This window comes from Puma concolor, chromosome B1, assembly GCF_028749965.1.
Source record: "Puma concolor isolate L17-30 chromosome B1, mPumCon1.1.hap2, whole genome shotgun sequence".
In the NCBI taxonomy this organism is placed as follows: Eukaryota; Metazoa; Chordata; class Mammalia; order Carnivora; family Felidae; genus Puma; species Puma concolor.
The window spans coordinates 168,086,697-168,104,145 of NC_141670.1; the positions used below are offsets into that span (position 1 = coordinate 168,086,697).

The 17,449-nt window shown below is 36.1% G+C and overlaps 1 protein-coding gene across 2 annotated transcripts in view; it reads left to right on the forward strand.

Moving 5' to 3' along the window:
* Window positions 1-2,215: 2,215 nt before the first annotated feature.
* COX7B2 (cytochrome c oxidase subunit 7B2) overlaps window positions 2,216-17,449 on the forward strand; it is a 103,341-nt gene continuing 88,107 nt past the window's right edge. The window contains exon 1 of one of the 2 annotated variants that reach the window (XM_025921966.2): window positions 2,216-2,321. The gene's annotated coding sequence lies outside the window, so the exon portion shown is untranslated. The remainder of the gene's footprint in view (window positions 2,322-17,449) is intronic. The other variant, XM_086702933.1, reaches the window with a different exon arrangement.

Below are 17,449 nucleotides of genomic sequence, written 5' to 3' on the forward strand. Positions count from 1 at the left end.
ACTCAGGGCTTGCATTACTTTGCTCTTGGTGTATAAGAAATCACCACAAAATTAGTGGTTTAAAACCACACACATTATCTCTGTTTCTTTGGGTGAGAAGTCTGAGCACACCCTAACTAGGTCTTCTGCAAGACTACAGTCAAAGTGTCATCTGGTGCTTGAGGTAGCATCTGAATGCTTGACTAGAGAAGGATTTATTTCCAAGTTTACTCAAATTGTTGGCAGAATTTACTTCCTTGAGACTGCGACAGTGAGGGCTTCATTTTCTTGTTGGCTGGAGGCTGGAGACCTTACAAGATGCCAGCTAGAGGCTTCCCTCAGTTTTTATAGGCCACACTCATTTCTTTGCCAAGTGGTTCCTCAGCATGGCTGTTTGCTTCATAAAAGTAAGCTAGCAGAGGGAAAATCTGCTATAATCTTACATAATGTGACAATGTAATCACACAGTATAATTCATATACACCCTGTCACATATATCAAGTTAGAAACAAGTTAGAGGTCCTGTCCACATTCTAAGGAATGAAAATCATACAAGGGCATGACCACCAAGAGGCACGGATGATGGAGCCACTTGAGTCTACCACGTTCCTGGCTAGTCTCTGTCTCTGTCCTCTCTTTCCTCTGTCTGCACCCACTTCCTTTTATATATCATGGCTTTAGATATTGTCAGTGAGTGAAAAAAAAAAAAACACCCTGGTTTATAGTTGAGAGCTTGGTCTCCTCTAAACTCTACACTGATTTGGTTAACTGCTTACTTTATATTGCTCCTCATGAGTCTGTCTGACAGACATATAAAAATTTACATATCCAAAGTCAAAATAATTATTTCCTCTAGTAACTGCTTTTCTTATTGTTTCCCGGTCCCACTAAATGGCAGCTCTATCCTTTCATTTGCTTAGATAAAAAAAGCTTTGTGACATCCTTAACTGTTTCCATTCTCTCATACCCACCAGCCGTTTCATCAAACTATTTTACAAATTTGTCATTTTTTGGCTATTATCCTTATCTTCAGGTGGCACTAGAACCTTATTTAAACTATAGGTCACTTGGTGGCTCTCTGGCAACCATTCCAGTTAAGTGGGGAATAAACTCTTCATTTTCTAGTAACTAAGGGCCCGCTTCTAACAGGATGGACCACATGGAACCCCAAATACCACTGCTTTTTAACTTTGCTGTTGATAGAAAATTATGTGGCTTTACCATATGCCAGATTGGTTCGTGTCAGCTGTTCCCTCTTACCAAACAAGGCTTCCTTTGTCTTGGTCAACAGTAATTGTTTCTTTCACTCCAAAGATCAAGAGGGAGTAACGTAGGTAAAAGTGGTCACTCGACTCCAAACGTACTTCTTTCTGGAGGGTTCTTTCCTTCATAGCCTGATCTCTTTTCGTCCTGTGTTCTTTTTTTTTTTTTTAATTTTTATAATGTTTGTTTATTTTCCAGAGGGGGCAGGCAGAGAGAGGGCAGACAGAGGATCCAAAGTGGGCTCTGTACTGACAGCAGAGAGCCCAGTGTGGGGCTCAAACCCATGAACTTGTGAAATTATGACCTGGGCTGAAGTCAGGTGCTTAACCTAGTGAGTCACCCAGACACCCCAGTCCTGTGTTGTTTTTTTTTCTTCCATCCCCTCCATATACTCAAAAATTATATTAAAATCTACTTCTGGGTAGGTAGGACTTCCCATCATTCACATATACTTTGATCCAAAGTAATAAATAAATTTATCTTTTGTCTCCAGGTATATTTTTACTTTAAATCCTTACTTTTGTTCTAGAATGAAAAATTTGGTATTGTCAATAGGATTTGAAATATTAGTATTCTGATGAATTTCATGTAGGGTGCAAACAGTAGATAGGTCCATTCATGTTTCCTTGAACTCAGCATTTGTGGTAACAACCTTCTCTTCATTCATACTCTGTTAACCTTGGCCAGAACTCTTCCAGTTTAGGCACAGGTAGATGATGAGTCAGGGAGGCAGCTGGTAAAAAAAAGGGGGTGATCTCAACTACATGGGTTGAGAAAAGTTTACAACTCTCTCTACTACATTGGAAGACCGGTAGTTATGTCCTCTTTCTTTCACAAACTTTGTGATTCAACTTTAAGTTGTGTCTTAAAGCTTATTTAATCAGATGTCATTTGTATAAAAATGTTTACTATTGATAGAGTAGTAAATGGTGATTTTCTCTGGGTAACATAGCCCAAACTTACTTTTTGCCTTTTTCTATTTTCTTGAAGCCTCACACTGATTTTCTAATTGTATTTTTAGAGGAGTCTGAATCTTGAACTTCCTGAGAAGAGCGTCTGGGCTTCAACGTTCTTACCAGGTAATGAGAAAATACGGAAAAGTCCCATGCTGCCCAGATTAGAATTTCGCTGTATGACAATTTTAGATGACCTCTTTTTTTGTGGTGGGAAGGGGGAAACTAGATGGGGATTTTGTAAAAAATAAAGTGGGCAGTGAAACCATTTTTAAAGTTTTATGAACTCTTAAGCAGTTTGTTGACTATTGAGAACCTGCGTAACCACAGAAAGAATAAGAGACAGATGCCAGTCTAACTAGACAAATGTTTCCAAAATAAGATGTTTCGTATCAGCAGAAAATGTTTTTCTTGGTAGACTAACTTGATAGTCTTAACAACACAAACATTTTGGATGTAAAAAAAAAAAATGTGTGTGTTGCCTGAAAACATTTTCAAGAGATAAGCACTTGTTGCAAGTACTATATGCCTAGAAAAAAATCTCATTTTGGCCAACTGAGACCACCATGTGTTTTAAAATATGTCAGCCATCATTTCAGTGTTAAGAGCGCCCCCTGGTGTGGTTATGTAATTATAGATTCATGAGAAATTTATACATTATTTTTTAAAACTCTGTTCGCTATTAGATGGTGCTGGTCCTTTTTTTATACTAGGTTGATTTGGTCAGTATGGTGTGTAACTGTCTAGAAATATGCATTTGATTTTTTTCTTGCCCTAATTTATGGTTATATCTGGAGTCAGTGGTCAGTTTGAAAGTAGAATTTGGAAATATCTAGTCCCTAAACTTCTTCATCTCAAGATAATGACAAGTAATATATCATTTAGTAAGTGTGAAATTATATAGTGAGATAAATTTTTACATACTAATCAAATTCTTTGCTGGTAATAACTTTGTTAAGTGGAAAATTGCTATGGGCAGTTTCTTTTTGGTAAACTCATGGGTATTTTAATACTTAAACATGAAAATTCAGACATACATTTTGTTTTTGAAATGTAAATCATGTGAAAGATAATATAGGTTTTAATATTCCCTTAAAATCCAGCAGCTCCCCAATAGCTACAGAACTTGCAAATATAAACATAGTATTTCATCCATGAATCATATATAGAGCTCTCATCTATCCCTTGAAATCACTCTCACCAGCACAAACTCTTACTCAAAATTGACAACAAAAAACTCATTTTTTTGTTACATTTAATTTTTAGTTTTTTGGGAATAGTTAAACCATCCTTGCAAACTGAAAGTGTGTATAATCTTTTAAATTACATTTCTGTAAATTTGATAGTTGCAGTTATATTTTCTACTATTGTCTCTTCTCCAGACTAAATTATCTTGATTGTTTTAACCATTTCTCACAGGTTCTGTGTTCTAAACTTGATCATGTCCAGGGCTGTAGTACGAGCTTTTTGCAGTAGACTGCTTTTGCTCTTATTTTATTCTGTATGTTCCTTTTCCCTCTTTGATTTAATTCTGAAGCCATAACCTCAGCACCGTATTTATGTTAAGTCCTGGCTTTTTGAAAGGATATCTTCTAAAATGTAGAATAAAAAAAATCAGAGCAATCTGCTGTATACCACAGTTGATCTGTACTTGAATCCTTGTTCTGATATTTACTAGCATCGTGACCTTGGACAAGTCACTGACCCTCTCAGAGCCTCAGTCTCATCTCCTGTAAAAGAGAAATGCAAATCACTACTTCCCAAGATGCCGTTAATCCATCTTTTATGTTGATATCTATTTAAGACTTATTTATGCCAGATATGGGACTGGGTGTCTCGTAAGCATTTATTTTTCTGTGAACTAGATGCTATTATGTCTATATTATTAATGAAACTTAGAGAGGCTAGGAAATTCTAATTCAGATCTTTTTGACTTAAAAGTGAGCTTACAACCACTATGCTATGCATTTGTTTTAATCACACTCATTTCTGCTAATTTGTTGATTTCATTGTCCTTAAGGTCAAATAGTCTCCCAAGGCATAAACGCAGAGGAGAGAAATCTTTTGAAAAACAAGAGATGGATTGTTTAATATGGATGCTCTTCTTGTCTGGAAGCCAGAATTACTTTGGGCATTATTCATTCTTCTATACATTTTTTTTTTTTCAAACCAGAGAATGCATTAAGAGATTCCCTGTTATTAGCATGGTTGAGCTGGTAACAGCAGTGACAAGGCCTATTGGGTTAGTGAACCTTAAGGCACCTTTAATGCATAATATAAAGGCAGGATAATAGAATGCTAATTTTAGAAACCGTTGCATGCTTCCAACGCACCACTTGTGTTGGTTTTCTCTGGACCTGGGACTGTAATCTATTCCTATGTGTCTTGCTATTCTATTTAGGTATGGATTGGCTTTGTGAAGCCTGCATCATTTTCCTTATGGTTTAATAATTTTTACCTGATATTTTAGATAACAGATTTTATTTTTAATTGCTACAGAGGCCAGTTTAATAAGTTTCTCATTTCCTTTTTTTAATTTTATTTTTTTATTATTATTTTTTAATATATGAAATTTATTGTCAAATTGGTTTTCATACAACACCCAATGCTCATCCCAAAAGATGCCCTCTTCAATACCCATCACCTACCCTCCCCTCCCTCCCACCCCCCATCCATCCTCAGTTTGTTCTCAGTTTTTAAGAGTCTCTTAGTGAAATAAGCCATACAGAGAAAGACAGATACCATATGTTTTCACTCTTATGTGGATCCTGAGAAACTTAACAGAAACCCATAGGGGAGGGGAAGGAAAAAATAAAAAAGGAGGTTAGAGTGAGAGAGAAAGCCAAAGCATAAGAGTCTCATTTCTGTAATAAGTTGTTTTGAAGGCTCCTAAGTAACTCACTATGGAAACATGGTATTGATCAGGACTGTGTTTTGTTTAATAATATCTGGTGTTTTATATTATTCCCTTGGCCTTTGAGATTTACTTTAGGAAGTAGGCTGTTTATCCATGATTCAAGAGCACATTGTTAGGTTTCTCAGTGGCTGAATGACTGTTTTCTTGGTGAGGTGGTCTCAAGTTGTGCTTGTGTCAGATGTATAGACATTAATATGAAGAGGTGTGTGTATTTTTATTATGTCTTAGCCCAAACATATGCTATCTTTAGGCAAATTGGCTCAGTCATCATTATTGAATTAGTGAATGAGTGAAGAAATGGAAGTTGTCTTATTTTTCTACCCTCATTTCTGCCCTACCTCTGTACTTGTGTTTCCTGCCTGTCCTCCACCCCTTGCCATGAACACATGCACACACAGCATTTGGTCAATGTGTTTTTGACTTTGACTTGTTTAATGTCTTTAGAATCAGTATCCTTTTTTCCCCCAATTCCTCTGGCATTGTTTTGAGATGGGCTTTCATATTTTTCACTTGAACAATTAGAATAGTCCTTTAACTGAATTCCCTCTTTCCAGTATTATCTGTTTCCAGTAAACTGTTTTCAGTAGAATCAGGATAACTTTCCTAAAGCATGAAACTAGTATCAGCTTAAAATGGTTAAGTGTCTCATTGTGTAAAAACACCCATCGTTTCTTGCATACCTCTCTTCTAATTTCTCTCACTACCATTGTCCTCACCCTTTGAATTCTGTGCTTTGCACCACTAAAAAAATAATTGCAAATCCCAGAATACTTTTTACTTGTCTTGCCTTCCTGGGCCTTTATGCACTAATACTCTATGCCAGCAGTCCCTTCTGCACGTCAATTGGCGAGCTTCACTTTCTCCTTCTGTAGCAGTTCTTCTCTGACTAAACTCCTACTCCACAAGCACAGATCCATTTTGAGTTAAGTGCCTCTTCAGTGGACCACTGCATGACCCTGTGCCCACTACTGATATTGAAAAGTTCATTTTAATTAAAGTTGACAGCTTGAAGACAATTATTACATAATTTTACTCAATGTATCACAGTGCCAGATAAATAGAAGGTGCTCAGGAAAACTTTATTTATTTATTTATTTATTTATTTATTTATTTATTTAATATTTTTATTTATTTTTGAGACAGAGAGAGACAGAGCATGAGCGGGGAAGGGGCAGAGGGAGAGGGAGACACAGAATCTGAAGCAGGCCCCAGGCTCTGAGCTGTCAGCGCAGAGCCTGATGTTGGGCTCAAACTCACAGACTGTGAGATCCTGACCTGAGCTGAAGTCGGACGCTTAATCAACTGAGCCACCCAGGTGCCCCAGGAAAACTTTATTTATGAATCCCATGAAGAGCTGAATGAAAAATAGAAAGACATTATGTTAGGATTCCCTTGAAACTTATGCTCAGTAGGGCTTTAAAGCTTATAAATCAAAATGTTTGACTCCTGTCCTCCATTACTGGACAGGATGGAGAAGCAGCCATCAGTTGATTTCATGTGCTGTCTCTTTTATTTACATTGACTCTCTCCTGGCACCCATATACTCATCAATACCCTTCTGACAGAGGTTTCCTGTGACTTACTCAATATTTTTTCTCCTCTCCCTCTTACTTATGGAGTTCCAGTATTGCAGGAAAACAAAGGCAAAAAAGAAGAGGAAAAAAATACAACCCCCCCCCCTTCTTACCCTTTTTGGTGTTTTGAGGAAAAGTCTCCTATAATTCTGTCTAGTGAAATATAACCAAAAATCTGATGATATTATCTGGAAAGGTTTTGCTTTCTTGATACAGATGTTGCTTTGTCCCCCTTCTGGCCCATTCCCTCTTTCTCATTCACAGAAGACACACATGATGACAGGAAGTGGAGCAACCACCTTGTAACCTTAAGACCAGGAGTATTATTGATATTTTTAGACATGGCATCCTTGAACTTCCAAAACTATACCAGTAATGTGCTTCCTATAGAATTCTCATTGCATGAGAAAAATCCACCATGCTGCGTCAGCCATTGTTATTTAGATTTTCTGTTGTAGCCACTGACTCAGTTCTCTAACTGGTACTTATTAGCACTGCAGTTAAAATAAATGCATAGAGCCTTTAGGGACACCTGGCTGGCTCAGTCAGTAGAGCATGTGACTCTTTATCTGCTGGTTGTGAGTTCGAGCTTCACGTTGAGTATAAAGTTTACGAAAAGAAAAAAAAAAGTAAATACATTGAAATTTTCTCACCTTTCCACCTATATTTCATGTTTATCAGCTCCACAATTGTGTAGTTAGACCTGTCACCATGTGCTACCCGAAATACTGAGGATTGGAATACTATTCCTATGTAGATGGCTTACAGTCTTCTTGGATGCACAGAAGCAAAATTAGTTACAATATATAATACAGTATAAGATAGAATATATAATATGGTGAGCGCCATAGTAGTTGATATAGAAAATCCTAAGGGTAGACAGAAAAGAGTATTTGAAATTTGCTAAAGTTCTCCTGAGAATATTAAAGTTTTGGAAATTGGAGAAATGAATCTGTCATCTGGGATTTTAGGCACCCTGGACAGGACTTAATCCTTGTGCTTTTTCAGTGACACAGTATAGGTGGTCACTTACTTTTATGTGTCAGCCTTGCTGCCTCATACTAATAATTAAAATGAACACAGTCTAAGAGACCACAGACAGAGTCCACACTTTGAACTGTTGACAGGCTATCTTTGGAAAATCAAATTGGTGAAAAGCAATCTGTGGAGAAGGAGAGGCAAGAAATGACACAGGAAGCTGCCAAGGATTCTATTGACACACAGACTGAAGCAGTAAGCCAAGAGCTGTAACAAGGAAGGCAGTAAACAAGAAACTGAAGCTCAAAGGCAAGAGTTAGTTAATGGAGAGAGACATCAAAACATCAGACAGCCGACAGCCTGGAACAAACTCACAATAAGGGAGGGCCAGGGAACAGGCCTCCTCAAGAGAACACAAAAATAGTCTGTTCTACTCTGGGACTCTCGGCAAATTCTGTGAGGAAAGCCAGAAGCAGACCGTAATAAGGGCACTATTTATAAAATCACAGAGATTCAAAGGAGTTAAAATGAGAAAATGGTCTTAAAATAAGGCATAAAAATTATAATCAGTAGATGTTTTGAAAAAGAAGTGCTCAAGAACCTGAGTCAAAAAAGAAAGTCCAGGGACATTGGCATTGATTTCAGGGTTTGATCTTGAGGGTTTTTTTTTTTTTTTTTTTTGGTGCAGATTTTGAAATGAAAAAAAGCTCCAGGAAAGGGAAAATCAATGTGGAATAAAATGTCTGGGATTGAGCCAAATCCAAATGCCATTTAGAATTCTCATGTCTTAGGATAAGCTACAGAAAGATATTTGAGTACATTATCATTTCTTCTAACTGTGACACGCAGGATTTTCCCAGAAGATGAATGAGAGGAATGCTGCCAGTGACCCAGGTTTAAATAATAAGGACTGACCCTCTCCAGTCTCCCACACACTTGAGAGAAGCTATAAATACCAGTAAGGCATCTAGACATGTTTGTGCCATCACAAAATACTCCATAATTTTACTCTACCCAGGATTAATGGACCACATTGTGCTTTGATGCATGACCACAGGGTCTGATAGAGAATTAAATACTTTTCAGTGACACAAGTCCAGTCTTCCTGAAAAAACAAAGAACAACTAACATAGACAACAAGTATTTTGGCTTCTGTGACCGTGCTCCATCTGTACTCTTCATCTAATAAGGAATAATAACCACCTCAGCTAAAGAAATTTGACAGTGGTTTTCTGAAATAGATATATATCCATATCCATATCCATATCCATATCCATATCCATATCCATATACATGTCTATGTCTATGTCTATATCTATCTGTATGCATTTTATATATCTGATACATGAAATAGGTCACCTAAAATATTACAGATGTTCTAAATTATTTTCAGTGTAAGACATATAAGTAGTTTCTTCATGATTTTTTTTTTGTTGTTGTTGTTTTTACTTTGAAAGTGTTGCCTCTGAGGCCACATAATTATTTGGCATGGTTTCAAGTGCTATAGAATAGGGATGAACCTAAACACCTTTTGATTCTCCTTCAAAATTTGATGCTTATCTAGAACATATAAATTCACCTGAACGTTTCTTGAAACTATTTTGCTTATGGTGGGGATGCTGCTTGCTTCATTTCAGAAACAGTAGTATATTTTCAAAGAATATATTGTTTCCTAGATTTATGTTCTAGGCATCTAGGATTCAGTAAATACTCATGCTCACCTCGTCCATGTCTTCTTTGTTTACAGTTATTTCAGGTTTTCAGCCTCAGTCTTTTGAAGTGTAATAGTTCTGATTTTTTCTTTATTCGTTTGTAAATCTGTTTTATAGTTCATTATTTTTCTTGTCCTTTTTTAAATCCTGCCTTGCTCTTTGGTGTTTCTGAATTGTGGCAACAAACAACATGAGATAGTATAAGAACACGTAAAGCAGAAATGTTACAAAAATCCCTTCATGGATATTTGTCATTACTTTTCGAAGAGCCTCATCTCATCCTGATGATGAATCCTGTTCCAAAATTATGTACTCCTGATTTTTATAAACAAATGTATGATTATAGTGGGCCATTAATATGTAATGAATATGAATGGAAGATGGCATTACATTTCCACAAGAGATCAGGGGAATATAATAATCAAGAATTAGTTATGAATTTGCAAAGGAGTTGGATTTAAGGAGTTTTTTGTTTTAGCCTTCCAGTATCCCCCTTAGATTATCAATACAGGAAGAGATTGTTTTTTTGTTTTTTTTTTTTCCTGCTAACAGTTTTCATCTATAAAAAAGGGTAATTGTTTTATTAATTTATATCTTACACTTGCATGTTTGGGCTGGATCTTATTTTTATGTTGCACATGCTCCCCTACATGAGTCTGATGCACACTAGTTTATGTGGACATTCTAAAATATTCAAGAAAATGATGCAGAGTGACACTTTTTATAATGAGATGATACTTCAGAAATAGGTTTAAGGTTCTGTGTTGACTTCAAATTAGATACAGTTGCAAAGTATGTGCTATGGACTGTTTTCCCCCAAATTCAGTTGTTGCAACCCCAACTTCTAATGTGAAGGTATTAGAAGATGGAAGTTTGGGGGGGGGTAAAGTTTAGATGAGGTCATGAGAGTGGAAGGGACCTTCATAATGGGATTAGCATCAGAAGTATAAGAATTATTGGTGTGCCTGGGTGGCCCAGTTGGTTAAGCGTCAGACTCTTGATTTCAGGCTGAAGTCATGATCTCATGGTTTCTGAGATCTAGCCTCACATCAGTTTCTGAGCTGACAGTGCGGAGCCTGCTTGGGGTTCTCTTTCCCTCTCTCTGCCCCTCCCGTGTTTGCTCTCGCTCACTCTCTCTCTCTCTCTCTCTCTGTCTCTCAAAATAAATAAACATTTAAGAAGTAGAAGAATTGTAAGTATAATTAGTATAAGGAGAGGAAGAGACCAGAACTCTATGTGAGGACACAAGGAGTTAGGACACACTGCAAGCCAGGGAGAGGGCTCTTACCAGGAGCCAAATTTGCAAGCAGTTTGATCTTGGACTTCAGTCTCTAGAGCTGTAAGAAATAAATTTCTATTGTTTATGCCACCCAGTCAGTGGCATTTTGTTATAGCAGCCTGAGAAGATTAATACAGTATTAATTGGAAGCCAGGAACAATTTATAAAATTTCATATTTTTTTCTAACCAATTAAGGTTGACTACTAATACTAAACTCACAGCTGCCTTCAAGTATCAATAAAGAATGGTAACTAAATAACCATTAGTGGGCATTACTGAAAAGGTAATCTCTTAGGAAATAGAATGTTTGGAAAATATTGTGTGGATATTTTCTATACCTAAATTGCATATAGAAAAACTTGGTTAGACAGAATGCTTAGATAACAGCATTCTAATTTAATTGTATCTTTGATAAAAATCCAGCTGAATGGTTTTTGTGACTCTGTTGTTGAAAATTTTCTTTAACTAATATTGTCCTTACCTTCTTCCTCTGATGCAGTGATAGCCAGATCTTTCTTTGCATTTGGAAACTTCTGTGAAGCATATTTCTCATTCTGTAGTATAGAGGGATAAAGACGAAGGAAGTATAAGCATTTGTTTGTAATGGAAATTTGTAATATCAGCTTTTGTGATTCCATTGTTACTAATGGAATACATGATATTCTAGCTATCTGAAGGTTCCAATTATGATTTTATTGAAAAAAAAAGACTGTTTCAAATCTTAGTTGTTAAAAGTATTTTCAGTAGTTGAGTTTGTAATAAAGAGATTGACACAGTAGCCATTAGTTTGGACAAAGAATACAAAAGAAGGGCGCTTGGGTGTCTCAGTCACTTGAGCATCTGACTCTTGATTTTGACTCAGGTCATGATCCCTGGATCATGGGATCGACCCCTGCATTGGGTTCCATGCTGAATGGAGAGCCTGCTTAGAATTCATTCTCTCTCTCTCTCCCCCGCCTCCATTCCTCCCTCCCTCCCCCTCTTCTCCCTTCCCTGCTTACTCCCTCTCTCTCAAAAAAAATGTAAAAGAGGGTTTAGGAAGTTGACATAGTCTAAAATAAAGTATTTAAAGCTTTATCCTGATTCTGCATACTACTTTTTAAAATTAATGTAGATCTAAACAGAGTTCTATCTACAGTTTATGTTCTCTATATATTGCTACGCAGTACTAAGTACTTATTCTCTGCTAGAGGTATACACCTATACAATCTCATATGTTTTATATAACTTCATTTCTATAACAGACTCGTAAAATTAATATGTTGGTGAAATTAAAATGTGCTGCGCAATTAACGTGTTAATATTTACAGTAATATTAAAAAATCTATTTTAGTATCAATCAGAATATATTTTCTATTATTTTTGTTAGTTAAAACTGTTCTAAAACTGGAGGAAATAGAACAAAAACTTAATTGGACTCTCTCAGAATTGAAATGTGTCAGACCGTCAGAAGAAGCATTTTAGGATGTTTTACAATCAAGTAGAGAAGTGAGTTAGGTAAATACAAATTAATTCTTTAAAATGGCAGTCAGTAGTTATAAAACACTTTCTGTACACTCTTTTTAAAACATTTTTTATTGTGGTTTTATATATATACACATACATACTTGTATGTATTTAATATATGCATATAAATATACATGTATGTGTGTTTAATATACATAAATATGTGTATGTATATTAAATATGTGTGTATGCATGCATGTATATTAAAACATCCCATATTTAAGTGTACGATTTGGTGGCATTAATTAAATTCACAGTGTTATGCAATCATCACCACTATTTTTCAAACCTTTTGCATCGCTCAAGAGAGAAACTCTGTACACCTTAAGCATGAACTGCCCATTCTCTCCTCCACTAAGACCCTGGTAATCTCTAATCTACTTTGTGTCTCTACGAATTTGCCTATTCTAGATATTTCATGTAAGTAAAGTCTTATAATATTTGTTCTTTTGTGTCTCGCCTATTTCACTTGGCGTGCTATCTTTGAGGGTCATCCATGTTCTTGTGACTGAATAATACTCCATTGTATGTATGTATTGCATTTTGTTTATTCACTGCTGATGGACACTTGGATTGTTTCCACCTTATTATTATTTTTAAAGTATCTGCATTTCTTGAACTAAGACCTTTTCATTTCTTAAACTGAGTCCCAGATCACTGTAAAGATCTTTAGGTCCTCTTTCTTTTGGAAACCCGGGCCTGAAGTGAAGTCAACATGTTAAAATGAACTTATATCTCAACTAAATATTGTTGTACCTAAATGTGAAGTGAGTTAAATTATTGTCTAATTGACATGAAAAAGTATATAGACATTTACTTAATTAATTCATTTTAATTGTGCCGTTTTCGTGCTTTAGAGTCAAGACACTTGGTTTTCACACCTCACACATTTTCAAAGATTTGATAAAGCTTATGCCCTAGATATAAATGTACTGGGTTAGTAGCTGAATTTTAAGAAGCTATGTCCTGGGTAGTCAGTTTCTTCAGTGAAGGCCTTTTTTTTTTACATCTTCTAAATCACTAACCACATTAGCCATGCTTACTATCCCAAAGTGCAGGTATCAAACTATTCTTCCACTTTCCAGAGGTCTGCTTTCTTAGTGTGAGTGAACGTGTGTGTGATGTGTCTGTGTATCTCAAACCAGTTACTGGGTATTTACTTATTTGGAAAGTAGCCTATTTTCATCATAGGATGTTTACAAACTAAACTAGAGGAACATTTGATATGCTAACTTTGCTATTATAAACAATGTTGCAACAGATAACCTTCTGTGTACAGTTGTGTCTGTGTGTAAGTATACTTAAGGTAAAAATATGTAGGTTTATAATTTTGATAGATGTTTCCACATTTCGTCTCTTTAAGTTACACTGTCACACACATTGCCACCAGCAATATGTGAGAACACCCGTTTCCTTATACCATTCTCGTTAACACAGTGATTTATTAAATTTTTGAGTCTTTACCAATCTATTAGGGAAGAATTTTTTTCAGTATACTTATGAATTTTATTCCTTTTATTATGGTTAAGAAATTTTTCATGTTTAAGAACCGCTTGTATTTCCATTTTTATAAGTTAGCAGTTTATATACTTGGCCAGTTTTTCTTTTGAGGGATTTTTTTCAAAGAATTTGGACACTGGCATATTGTTTGTGACATTAGCTGCCATTATTTTTCTCAGATTACTTGTATTTTGATTTTATTCCTCCAGGATTTTGTCAGTCATATTTTTTTAAATTAAATCATTCAGCATTCTTGTTGCACACTCCTTTTTTATTATGTTGTTGTTATCTATAAGTATGTATACACACTGTAATATTACACAACCATAAAAAAGGATGTTATTGTGCCCTTTGTGACGACGTGGGTAGACCTATTGGGTATGATGCTAAGTGAAATAAGTCATACTGAGAATGATAAATACCATATGATTTCACTCATGTGGAAGCTAAAGAAACAAAATGAATAAACAAACAAAAAGGAGAATCAGACCTGTAAATACAGAGAACAAACTGATAGTTGCCAAAGGGGAGAGGACGCAGGATGGGCAAATGGGTGAAGGGGAGTGGGAGATACAGGCTTCCAGCTGTAGAATGAATAAATCACGGGAATAAAAGGTGTAGCATATGAAATATTGTCAGTGATATAGTAATAACAATGTATGATGACAGATGGCAGCTGCACTTGTGCTGAGAATAGTGTAATGTATAGAGAAGTTGAATCACTGTGTTGTACACCTGAAACTAATGACTATACTCAAATAAAATTTTAAAAAAATGAATTATCTACACGGACTGATGCTTCTCATCATTCACTGACTCTTTCATCCCTTTTCATTTCATTTCTTCTCTCAGAACTATTAAGTCCACATGATTATAAAGTGACATAATAGTCTAAGTCATTCATTCCCATCAGTTTTTCCCTGTGTTCATCTTCCTTGCCTGATTCGTGATTTGATACGTTTTATTGCCTCTTCTTTCTTAAAAACCTTCCACTAGGTTTAGTGACACTGAGTTTCTGGGTCTTACTTCTGAGTCTTTATTTCATAAATGAAGTTAAAAAAATACATGATTTTTAGGAGCTTCCAGTTTGATTCTACTGCTCCTGTATTTACTCTTTTGTATTGTCGTCTGCTATTATGCTTTCTACTTTAAGAATTTGCCTACCACTGCTCACAGAAAAGTGGAAGCCATATGTTAAGAATGGTAGAAAATTTTCAGCCAAGCCTCCTAAATTTCTGTGGAGCAGATTCCCTCCCCTCTTCTACACTCTTACTAGGCTTTACATGAGCAAGAAATAAACACTTATCGTGTTAAGCCACTTAAATGTCGAGGTTTTTATGGCACAACAGCTATAATTGCCTTGACTAATACAATTGCCCTTTGAACATTTCCCTTTTTTTTTTTTTTTAATTTTTTTTTTTCAACGTTTTTTATTTATTTTTGGGACAGAGAGAGACAGAGCATGAACGGGGGAGGGGCAGAGAGAGAGGGAGACACAGAATCGGAAACAGGCTCCAGGCTCCGAGCCATCAGCCCAGAGCCTGACGCGGGGCTTGAACTCACGGACCGCGAGATCGTGACCTGGCTGAAGTCGGACGCCCAACTGACTGCGCCACCCAGGCGCCCCGAACATTTCCCTTTAAAGGTATCTTGGAACTTCAAACTCATTATGTCTAGAATATATTTTCTTATATTCTACTAAACATGATGTCTGGAAAGGAAAAAACTCTAACATTTCTTGTCTACTACAGCTTTGCCCAACAAATGTGTAAATTTTTTCCCCACACTAACCAATTCTCCAACATCACTGTTGGGTCCTGCAATTCAGTTTAATTTCAGCACTTACTAAAGTTAGCACAGACCCCACAGGTTAAGAGCTTAGTCCCAGAAGATGCCTCCGTCCCTCAACTTCAGAAGCCCATTGCCAATAACAGGTTCCCAGGTTACTCACAACTTCTGTCCAACTTGGCTACAAATCAGAGGTTCCCAGATATCCTTGTGTTTGATAATTTGCTAGAGTGGCTGATAGAACCCAGGAAAGCAGTTTACTTTTACTGACAATTTATTATTATGAAGCATATTTTAAAGAATATAAATGAAGGGCCAGATAAAGAGATGCATAGCATGAGCTCTGGAAAGGTTCCAAGTGCAGGAGTGTTGTCTCTGTGAAGTTGGGCTGTGCCATCGTCCCAGCCCTTTTGTGTTGACTAACGTGGAAGGTCTCTGAACCCTATATTTTTGGGATTTTTAGGGAGGTTTCCATCACCTGAAAATTCCAGGGGATTTAGGAGCTTTGTATTAGATCACTCAGATCACTCAGGACATTGTAAGTATTTCAGGAGCTCTTCCTAGATTAAAGATCGAATATTAACCGGAATCAGGGACAGATACAGATATAGATATACAGATATATAGTTATAGATATATAGATATCTGATCTATATAATATATCATTTCATACCTGATCTTGCTCCTCTTCCTTCATCCTAGTAATGAATAAAGTATACTACAAGACACTGAGACTAAAAAAAAATTAGTCATTTGATTATCTCCCAATTGCTTCCCATTTCTAGAAAATTTTCTGTACATAAATTGTTCCTCTTCTCTCCATTTTCATAGCATCTTTTCTATTTCAGTCTCTCATTATCTCTTGATAGGACAATTATTTTAACTTTCTAACCAAGTTCCCCATGTCATGTCATGTCATGTCATATCATGCCATTTCTTCTCCAGGCTCTTTGCTTGCAACTGATTAATACTCCTAACTTGTTTCTGATACACCATTACCTTTTACCCAAATTGCATGTAATAAAGTTCAAATTTTTTATCTTTGATATGCCTTTTAACTTAATTTTGCTGTCTTATTTCATATGTCTTCCCTGTATGGTATAATAGATTGTGTGAACTAAAATACTCTGTTTTCTCACCTCCTTTTGTTCTCTTTATTTGGAACATCTTGCTTCACCATCTTAGAATATCTGAATTTTCTCTAACTTCAGGTCTGGCTCTAATATTATTTCATCCACAAGGCTTCTCTGGTCTCCTTATTTTGTAATTTCTTCCTCTTCTAAAGGATGGAGTATCATTTATAACACATTGCTATTATAGTTATTCTATGTCCTTCACTACAAAAAAGAGCTTCATGGTGACATTCTTTCATAAAACTATTACTAATTGAATTTTACCTGAAAGTTTTGCATATGGAAATAAAGGTCTCAGAATTTTTTGCAAAAGAATAAAGTGGCTGCAGCTCAGGTAGAAAATAGATCTTGTATGGATTTTTAAGTAGATTATTCATAGACAACATAAGATATACTTACTCTACAGTCACCAAATGATTGTTGTGAAATGAGAGACAATATTACTTTATAATGTTCAGCTAAACTGAATCATGGTTCTTGATACATTTTTCAATTTATTCATTAAAATAATTTTTTTAATGTTTATTTTTGAAAGAGAGAGAGAGACAGAGTGTGAGCAGGGGAGGGACAGAGAGAGAGAGAGACACAGATCCAAAGCAGGCTCCAGGCTCCGAGTTGTCCACACAGAGCCGGACGTGGGGCTCAAACTTGCGGACCCTGAGATCGTGACCTGAGCTGAAGTCTGATGCTTAACTGACTGAGCCATCCAGGCACCCCGTACATTTTTCAATTTAAAACAAGATTAGTCTTGGCGATATGACACACACCATGAAAAATATTTGTATTCTCTTTATTTTTTTTTTAATTTTTTTTAACATTTATTTATTTTTGAGACAGAGAGAGACAGAGCATGAACAGGGGGAGGG